This window comes from Ovis aries, chromosome 7 (assembly GCF_016772045.2).
Source record: "Ovis aries strain OAR_USU_Benz2616 breed Rambouillet chromosome 7, ARS-UI_Ramb_v3.0, whole genome shotgun sequence".
Taxonomy (NCBI): domain Eukaryota; kingdom Metazoa; phylum Chordata; class Mammalia; order Artiodactyla; family Bovidae; genus Ovis; species Ovis aries.
Window position 1 is genome coordinate 33247293 of NC_056060.1, and position 11367 is coordinate 33258659.

The window sequence follows — 11367 nt, forward strand, 5'->3', positions numbered from 1 at the left end:
TTAAGCCAAAGCCTAATCCAGACCAAAGCCTTAACTCTCTTCAATTCCATGAAGGCTGAGAGAGGTGAGGAAGCTGCAGGAGACATGGAACCTTCTCCAGGATAGATCACATCCTGGGCCATAAATCTAGCCTTGGTAAATTCAAAAAAAAAAATTGAAATCATCTCAAGCATCTTTCTGATCACAATGAAGTAAGGTTAGATGTCAACTACAGGAAAAAGACTATTAAAAATACCAACATATGGAGGCTAAACAACACACTTCTGAATAACCAACAAATCACAGAAGATATCAAAAAAGAAATCAAAATTTGCATAGAAATGAATGAAAATGAAAAACACAATACCCCCAAACCTATGAGATACAGTAAAAGCAGTGCTAAGGGGAATGTTCATAGCAATACAAGCCTACCTCAGGAAACAGGAGAAAAATCAAATAAATAACCTAACTCTATGCCTAAAGCAACTAGAAAAAGAAGAAATGAAGCACCCCAGGGTTAGGAAAAGGAAAGAAATCATAAAAATTAGGGCAGAAATAAATGCAAAAGAAAAAAAAGAGACCATAGCCCAAATCAACTAAGCTAAAAGCTGCTTCTTTGAGAAGATAAAAATAGACCATTAGCCAGACTCATCAAGAAAAAAAGGGAGAAGAATCAAATCAACAAAATTAGAAATGAAAATGGAGAAATCACAACAGACAACCCAGAAATACAAAGGATCATAAGAGACTATTATCAGCAACTATATGCAGGATACAGGATGCTTGGGGCTGGTATACTGGGATAACCCAGAGGGATGGTATGGGGAGGGAGGTGAGAGGGGGGTTCAGGAGTGGGAACTTATGTACACCCGTGGTGGATTCATGTTGATGTATGGCAAAACCAACAGAGTATTGTAAAGTAAAAAAAAAAAAAAAAAATGGACAAATTGGAAGAAATGGACAAATTCTTAGAAAAGTATAACTTTCCAAAACTGAACCAGAAGAAATAGAAAAACTTAACAGACCCATCACAAGCACAGAAATCAAAACTGTAATGAGAAATCTTCCAACAAACAAAAGCCCAGGACCAGATGGCTTCACAGCTGAATTCTACCAAAAATTTAGAGAAAAGCTAACATCTATCCTACTCAAACTCTTCCAGAGAATTGCAGAGGAAGGTAAACTTCCAAACTCATTCTATGAGGCCACCATCACCTAATACCAAAACCAGACAAAGATGCCACAAAAAAGGAAAACTATAGGCCAATATCACTGATGAACATAGATGCAAAAATCCTTAACAAAATTCTAGCAATCAGAATCCAACACCACATTAAAAAGATCAGACATCATGAGCAAGTGGGCTTTATCCCAGGGATGCAAGGATTCTTCAATATTCGCAAATCAATCAATGTGATATACCACATTAACAAATTGAAAGATAAAAACCATATGATTATCTCAATAGATACATAGGAAGCCTTTGACAAAATTCAACATCCATTTATGATAAAAACCCTCCAGAAAGTAGGCATAAAAGGAACATACCTCAACACAATAAAAGCCATATATGATAAACCCACAGCAAACATTATGCTCAATGGTGAAAATTTGAAAGCATTTCCCCAAAGGCAAGAACAAGACAAGGATGCCCACTCCCACCACTACTATTCAACATAGTTTTGGAAGTTTTAGCCACAGCAATCAGAGAAGAAAAATAAATAAAAGGAATCCAGATTGGAAAAGAAGAAGTAAAACTCTCACTGTTTGCAGAAGACATGATCCTCTAAATAGAAAACCCTAAAGACTCCACCAGAAAATTACTAGAGCTAATCAATTAATACAGTAAAGTTGCAGGATATAAAATTAACACACAGAAATCCCTTGTATTCCTATACACTAACAATGAGAAAGCAGAAAGAGAAATAAAGGAAACAATTCCATTCACCATTGCAACAAAAAGAATAAAATACTTAGGTATAAATCTACCTAAAGCAACAAAAGATCTATATATAGAAAATTATAAAACACTGATGAAAGAAATCAAAGATGAAACAAATAGATGGAGAAATATACTATGTTCAAGGATTGGAAGAATCAATATAGTGAAAATGAGTATACTACCCAAACCAATCTATAGATTCAATGCAATCCCTATACTACCCAAAGCAATCTATAGATTGAATACAATCCCATTGTATTCAATGCAATAACAACAGTATTTTTCAGAGAACTAGAACAAATAATTTCACAGTTTACATGGAAATACAAAAAACCTCGAATAGTCAAAGCAACCTTGATAAAGAAGAATGGAACTGGAGGAATCAACCTGTCTGACTTTAGGCTATCCTACAAAGCTGCAATCATCAAGACAGTATAGTACTGGCACAAAGACAGAAATATAGATTAATGGAACAAAATAGAAAGCCCAGAGATAAATCCACACACCTATGGACACCTTATTTTTGACAAAGGAGTCAAGAATATACAATGGAGAAAGGACAATCACTTTAAAAGTGGTGCTGGGAAAACTGGTCAACCACTTGTAAAAGAATGAAACTAGACCACTTCCTAACACCATACACAAAAATAAACTCAAAATGGACTAAAGATCTACACATAAGACAGAAACTATAAAACTCCTAGAGGAAAACATAGGCAAAACACTCTCTGACATAAATCATATCAGGATCCTCTATGACCCGCCTCCCAGAGTAATGGAAATAAAAGCAAAAATAAACAAATGGGATCTAATTAAACTTAAAAGCTTTTCCATAATGAAGAAAACTATAAGCAAGGTGAAAAGACAGCCTTCAGAATGGGAGAAAATAATAGCAAACGAAGCAACTGACAAAGAATTAATCTCAAAAATATATAAGCAACTCCTGCAGATCAATTCCAGAAAAATAAACAACCCAATCAAAAAATGGGCCAAAGAACTAAACAGAAATTTCTCCAAAGACATACAGATGGCTAACAAACACATGAAAAGATGCTCAACATCACTCATTCTCAGAGAAATGCAAATCAAAACCACAATAAGGTACCATCTCATGCCGGTCAGAATGGCTGCTATCACAAAGTCTGTGGTTGTGGTTGTGGTTTAGTTGCCAAGTCGTGCCCGACTCTTGTGATCCCATGGACTGTATCCTGTCAGGCTCCTCTGTCCATGGGATTCTCCAGGCAAGAATACTGGAGTGGGTTGCCATTTCCATCTCCAGGGGATCTTCCCAACCCAGGAACCAAACCCAGGTCTCCTGCATTGCAGGCAGATGATTTATCAACTGAGCTTACAAACAATAAATGCTGGAGAGGGTACAGAGATAAAGGAACCCTCTTACACTGTTGGTGGGAATGCAAACTAGTACAGCCACTATGGAGAACAATGTGGAGATTCCTTTAAAAAATTGGAAATAGAATTGCCATATGACCCAGCAATCCCACTGCTGAGCATACACACCAAGGAAACCAGAATTAAAAGAGACACGTGTACCGCAATGTTCATCACAGCACTGTTTACAATAGCCAGGACATAGGAGCAACCTAGATGTCCATCTAGATGAATGGATAGGAATGCCATGGTACATATACACAATGGAATATTACTCAGCTATTAAAAAGAATGCATTTGAATCAGCTCTAATGAGGTGGATGAAACTGGAGCCTATTATACAGAGTGAATTAAGTCAGAAAGAATAACACCAATACAGTATATTAATGCATATATACGGAGTTTAGAAAGATGGTAACGATGACCCTATATGCGAGACAGCGAAAGAGACACAGATGTAAAAAACAGACTTTTGGACTCTGTGGGAGAAGGCGAGGGTGAGATGATGAGAGAATAGCATTGAAACATGTATATTATCATATGTGAAATAGATCGCTAGTCCAGGTTCTATGCATGAGACAGGGTGCTCAGGTCTGGTGCACTGGGATGACACTGAGGGATGGAATGTGGAGGGAGGTGGGAGGGAGGTTCAGGATGGGGAACACATGTACACCCATGGCTGGTTCATGTGAATGTATGGCAAAAACCACCACAATACTGTAAAGCAATTAGCCTCCAATTAAAATAAATTAATTTAAAAAATAAAAATAAACAAATAAAATGCAGAATGACAGTGAAAAAAATGAAAAAAGAAAAGTTTGAGGCTAGCAGAGGTTGACTCATGAGGTTTAAGGAAAAAAGCCATCTCTATAAGATAAAAATGCAATGTCTAGCTAAGATAATATAGGTGGCTACGCTAATCAAGAGATTTTCAGTGTAGACAAAACACTACAAGAAAACGCCATCTAGGATTTCCATGGCTGGAGAGAAGTCAATGCCTGGCTTTAAAACTTCAAATGACAGGCTGACTTTCTTGTTAGGAGCCAATGCAGCTGATGACTTGAAGTTGAAATTAATGCATACTTACATTCTGAAAATCCTAGGGCTCTCAAGAATTACTGTAAATCTATTCTATTGGTGCTCTACAAATGGAAAAAAAATGTCTGGATGATCGCACATCTGTTTACAACATGGTTTACTGAGTATTTTAAGCCCACTGTTAAGACTTATTATTCACTGGCAATACACCTGGTCACCCAAGAGCTCTGATGAAGATGTACAAGATTCATGTTGAAAATATGCCTGTTAACACAACATCCATTCTAAAGGCCATGAATCAAAGCATAATTTTGACTTTTGAGTCTTATTATTTGAGAAATACATTTTGTAAGGCTACAGCTGCAATAGACAGTGATTCTTCTGATGGATTTGGGAAAAGTCAGTTGAAAACTTTCTGGAAAAGATTCATTATTCTGATGCCATTAAAAACACTTGTGATTCATGGGAAGAGGTCAAACTATCAACATTAATATGAGTTTAGGAGAAGTTGATTCCAACCCTCAAATATCCAGTAACCCTATGTAACTTTGAGGGGTTCACAACTTCAGTGGGAAAAATAACTGCAGATGTGATGGAAAGAGCAAGAGAACTATAGAGTTAGAAGTGAAACCCAGAGATGTTACTGAATTGCTGCAATCTCATGATCAAAATAGATGAGGAGATACTTCTTTAGGATGAGCAATGATGATACTAATTTCTTAAGATCGAATCTACTCCTGGTGAAGATGCTGGGAATATTATAGAAATGACAACAAAGAATTTAGAATATGTCATAAACTTAGTAAGGCAATGGCAGGGTTTGAGAGGATTGACTTCAGTTTTGAAAAAAGTTCTTCTTTAAGTAAAAATACTATCAAACAGTGAGTAGGAAACCCACATGGAGAAGGCAATGGCAACCCACTCCAGTACTCTTGCCTGGGAACTCCCATGGATGGAGGAGCCTCGTAGGCTGCAGTCCATGGGGTCCTGAAGAGTCAGACATGACTGAATGACTTCACTTTCACTTTCCACTTTCATGCATTGGAGAAGGAAATGGCAACCCACTCCAGCATTCTTGCCTGGAGAATCTCAGGGACAGGGGAGCCTGCTAGGCTGCCATCTATGGGGTCGTACAGAGTCGGACACAACTGAAGCAACTTAGCAGCAGCAGCAGCTATCAAACAATGTTGCATGCCACCACCCAGATCAGTCAGTATTCATCAGTATCAAGGCAAGACTCTCCGTCAGAAAAAAAGATTGCAAATTGCTGGAGGCTCAGATGATGGCTAGCAATTTTTAACAATAAAGTATTTTTAATTGTATTATATAAATTGTATTTTTAGAGATAATGCTATTGCATACTTAATAGAAGTATAGTATAAACATAACTTTTATAGGCACTGGAAAAACAAAAAAAGTTATGCAACTCATTTTATCGCAATATTTGCTTTATTGTGTTGATCTGGAACTGAATCCTCAATATCTCTGAAGTGTGCCTATAGAGTCTTCATATTTTTATTCAAAAATTTCCTTCATCTGCAATTACTGACACACTTTGTCTTTTTCCTAATCTTTTTACATGTTTTTAGTTTTCATGCTTTACCATTTGAAACAGTGATACTTAGCATTGTTTGTCTTGTTCCTGATTTTAAAAAGAATGACATTTTTAACATTTTACCACTGTGTATTAAGTTTGCTGGAAGTCTTTTTGTGACTACTTTTAAATAGCTTCAGAAATGTTGCTTTCTTAGTTAACTATACATTTTTATAATGAATGGTTGTTGGATTTTATCAAATGCTTTTCTTGCATTTATCAAGGTTACCATATTTTTATTCACTTCAAACGTTAAGGTGGTGATCACAGTAACATAATTTCTAATGTTTAATTCACTTTTCATTTTGAAAAACATCTAATTTGTTTTCTTTATTTTCTTTATTTTATTTTGTTAATATATCACCAGATTCAGTTTGCTAATATTTTCATTCAGCACTTTCATTCATTTATCTATGTTCATGATTGAAATTGCCATGTAATTTTCCTTTCTTGTAAGTCTTTGTCTAGTTTTAGAACCAAGTTTTTAGTCACCTCATGAGATCAACTGAGAAAACATTTCCTCTTATCTGAAAGTTTAGAATTACCTGTTCCTTGGAGTATTAGAACTCACCCTTAAAATTATTGGGGCTAGCATTTTCTTTGCAGGAAGATTTTAAATAACTGGTTACATTCCTTTACTAGCTATAGAATCATTTAGACTTTTTAATCTCTTCTGAAGTCAATTTCATGTATTTTTCTCTGAAAATTCATATACGCATCTAGTTTTTCCTAATCTGATGGCATAAAGGTCTATAAAATGTTATATTATCTTTTTAATAAATATACAATCTGTGGTTATATTTCCCTTTTCATTCCACTTTTTTCTTTCTCTCTGTTTTCCACTCATCACTTCTGTCATGAGTTTTTCAAGGTTACTAAGTCTTCTATATAACCCTTCTGCACTGGCTAGAACCCACTTGTCCATTGTGGTTTCCTCAGCACCTAGAATCATGTTTAGAGCACTCAAAGTATTCCATTTGCTGAGTTTTAAAAATACATGGGAAAAGCATGAGACAATGTGGCTAAAGATCAAGTTTTAACTACTTCCAAAGCAGAAAACCATAACTACAAATACACAGATCTTTCTTTCAAGAAGAAAAAGTAAATAACAGCTTAAAAGTTAGTATGTCCACTGTTTACACCAATCTTCAGTATTCGCCTAGTTTTGATCCCTTAGATGGAATTACAGATCTTTCAAGATTTAAAACTTATAATCTAGTTCCAGTGGTTTTAATATAAGCAGGCGTATTTTACACAACACTTGATAGGTTCTGGTATTAGAAACACAGAGATCATGAATTTCCTCATTTTTCTTCACTACCGTAGACATTAACCAACACGTGATCTTGTAACATGTAGTACTGATCCATCACTATTGCTCATTTTCTAAAGTGATGTTGCTGATGTGCTGGAAGTAAAGGGGCCTCATAAAGGCAAAGACAGAGGAAATGCTGAAAAGAATGAACTTGGCACACATTATTCAACAGAGTCCTTCAAATACTGGATTATCAAACAGGGAAGTGTGGGCCACTCTTTCAATTTTCAGTAAGAACTCTCTGCTGCTGCTGCTGCTGCTGCTTGGTCACTTCAGCCGTGTCCGACTCTGTGCGACCCCAGAGATGGCAGCCCACCAGGCTCCATCTCAGTTCAGGAATCTGAACTGAGAGTCAGATTAACTGCATGACTCCATAGCTGTAAATAGGATACCTTTGGAGATAGATTATGCACTGGCCCAAACAAGGCCCTATAAATCCTAATAAAATCCTTAAACAAATTCTTCTTTTGATATATTTGACAAATTTCTCCCAAAGTGAAATACTGAGAACAAATTTCTCCCTCAGTGAAATACTGAGGTAATTGAATCCTACAGATATGGGGTCAGGACACAATACTTAAAACCCAAAGATGTAGCTGCTGCTGCTGCTAAGTCACTTCAGTCGTGTCCGACTCTGTGTGACCCCATAGACAGCAGCCCACCAGGCTTCCCCATCCCTGGGATTCTCCAGGCAAGAACACTGGACTGGGTTGCCATTTCCTTCCCCAATGCATGAAAATGAAAAGTGTAAGTGAAGTCGCTCAGTCCTGTCTGACTCTTAGTGACCCCATGGACTGCAGCCTTCCAGGCTCCTCCGTCCATGGGATTTTCCAGGCAAGAGTACTGGAGTGGGAGCTATTGCCTTCTCTGAAAGATGTAGCTAGAAACTACTATTTCCAGCAGTTTAAGTGAATGGCAGTTAGGCAGCAGTTCATAAGTACTGAAATTGAGGAAAAAGCACCAGAAGCAGCCCCACCTCTGCTAATAATCTGAATTTGGCAGAGAAGTGTGATTTGAAATCCCTGAAGAGAAGGCCGTGACCTCATGGAACTCAGGTCAAATGCGTAATACAAGACAGATGTGATTGGGCTATGGGAAGAAGAATATACTATAGGAGATAGTATCCTGAAAAGACTTAAAGATTGACTGTGTGTTTATGTATACTAAAAATGGTTGTGTTTAAAATTGTAAGTGCAAGAGACAAATGCTCTGTATTTGGCATGATTGATACATATTTATAGTACAACTCCAAGCCAGTGCCTAGAACTTAATAGGTGTTCAGTTAATATTTTTAGAAGGGTCTTCCCTGGTGGCTCAGATGGTTAAAAAAAAAAAAAAAAAACAAATCAGCCTACAATGCAGGAGACCTGGGTTTGACCCCTGGATCAGGAAGATCCCCTGGAGAAGGGAGTAGCTACACACTCCAGTATTCTTGCCTGCAGAATGCCATGGACAGAGGAGCCTGGAGGGCTACAGTCCCTGGCGGGTTACAAAGAGTCAGACACAACTGAGCAAGTAACAACAAGTCATATGAAGAGTACTGGTCTGGAGGCGTGAATTCTAATCCTGACCCTCTCATTAACCAGATGTGTCACTTTAAAAAAGTCACTTAGCTCCTTTGGTCATAAGTAGTCCTCTATAAAGCAGAAGATAAATTGAAAACTTACAATATCACTACCTATTTGAAGCATCTATGTCTCCATTAGTGCCACAAGAAAACCAGGTCCCCACACCCAGTAAGACAACCTCTCAGAGAATCATTGAGCAGAATCAAAGCCAGGGAAGTCAGTGGAGTATTCAGCAGCTAGTCTGATGCGCCTGGAGAACTGGGCTATAGGAAGAAGATGCAGGTGATGCACATGGAGGAAATGGATGAGCCAGGGTCTGAGAATAATCACTTAAAGTGGGAGAGGTAAAGAGCTGCTGCTGAAAATGAGCCTGAAGGATGCCAGCTCATCTGTTAAGACCAATGAAGTCTATAACATTGTGAATAGTCATGTCATCCTATATGGTAAAAGGGCAGTGAATATCATTCTTTGGTGCACATACTGATATGTTTTTTCAAATAGAAGTGCCTGCTGCCCACTGCCCCCGACCCCAGCCAGAGACTCTGACTCAGTAGACATCAGAATTTTTTTTTTAAATCTCTGTGGTGATTCAGGTGTGTGATGCAAATCATGTGTGTGATGCTTGACAATTCACATACCTCTCAATGTTATCCTTTCATCCTCACAGCCAGCGTAGATAAGGAGCAGAGTAAACAGAATCATCACCATTTCACATGGGCAAAAATAAAAGAAATCACCTCTATCCAAATGATGAGTAGCAGAATTGAGGCTCTGAGCCAATCTGCTGAACTCAGGCTGTGTGCCCTTTTATTGTAGCTCAGTCACCTAAAATGAAAACAGAGATAAATGAGTAAGAATTTCTCCCCCAATGCAAGAAAATATGGGAACCAAAAAGCATGGCTTGAGGGTAGCAACGGGTACATTTAAGTTCAATGAAAAGGTGATTCTTTGAATGCAGTTGACACATTCATGGGCCTATTAACCTGAAGACATGCAAGGTGATTGTTGTTTGGAGGAGATTTCAATATATTGATAGATGAAGGATATACTCTTTTGGGCTTCCCAGGGGGTGCTAGTGGTAAAGAACCCACCTGCAAATGCAGGAGATTTAATAGATTTGGGTTTGATCCCTGGGGTCAGGAAGATCCCCTGGAGGAGGACATGGCAACCCACCCCAGTCTTCTTGCCTGGAGAACCCCAGGGACAGAGGAGCCTGGTGGACTACAGTCCATGGGGTTTGAAGAGTCAGACACAACTGAAGGGACTTAGCACAGCACAACACACTCTTTTAGCTATTTGAGAGCAATACTCTTACACATTTGTCAAAGTCCAAAGGCCAAGCTGGTTGTATTATGTTACCAACAGTCTACAAATTATAGTTACATATTCTCAGAGCTTGCAGTCTTATCCACCTCAACCTTCTACTGAAAATTTGATTATCTGTGCCCTCAGAGGGAAGGAACAGCATAGATAAGTAAAATTCACACAAATCAGCTACAAAAAATGAGGATGTGGTGACGATCCCATTACCACAAAAGGCCCGGGGCCCCTGGTGACATCAGGCATGCTAGTTATTACATGATTAATATGGGGAAGGAAACTCACAGTTATCATATGCCTGCAGTAGGAAAACCCTGTGGGAGACACTGCCTGCGCCATCACAATTGGTCCTCACGGGAATCCCCAAAGAGTAGCGGTATTAGGCCCTTTCCACCGGTCAGGGTGGTCAGGCTCAGAGAAGTTCAGTAACATGCTTAATGTTACAGAGCTCCACACAGCAGAACTGAGCTATATCTACCTCCAAAGCTTGTAGTCATTCCACTGTATTATGTTTTTCACAGCCAATTCAAGTACAAGAAAACCTGGTGTAACATAATTAGGTGCCTCTGCCTTTACGGAGGGCACCTGAGTGACTGCAGAGCTGCGTGGCTTACATCATTGGCAGTGGCACTCAGAGCACAGGCAGGAAGACAGGACACCTGACCCTGAAGAGTCGGGGGGCATCTGATCTTTACCCTCATGTGTTCATCCAAACTGGGAGTGTTAGCCCTGTGTGGGGAGTCCTGCCTCATTTAGTCCCTCTGATGTTGCATAACAGATATGGCATTTCCAAAGCAAGGCACGCTAACTGTCAAAAAAAAAAAAATTGTAAGAGCAAAAATGTTGGCAGCCAGATGGCTGTTAAATAATCAAAACTTCACTGCCTATTACAAAAGCCAGGGCTTATAGAAGCTGCTGCCTTAAATTTTGCAGAGTCCTAAGCTTTAAGTGGGCTTCCCTGGTAGTTCAGCTGGTAAAAGACTCTGCCTATAATGCAGGAGACCCCAGTTTGATTCCTGGGTTGGCAAGATCCCCTAGAGAAGGGATAGGCTACCCATGCCAGTATTCTTGGAATTCCCTGGTGGCTCAGAAGGTAAAGAATCCACCTGCAATGCGGGAGACCTGGATTCGATCCCTGGGTTGGGAATATCCTCTGGAAGAGAGCATGGCAACCCACTCCAGTATTCTTGCCTGGAGAATCCCCATGGACAGAGGAGCCTGG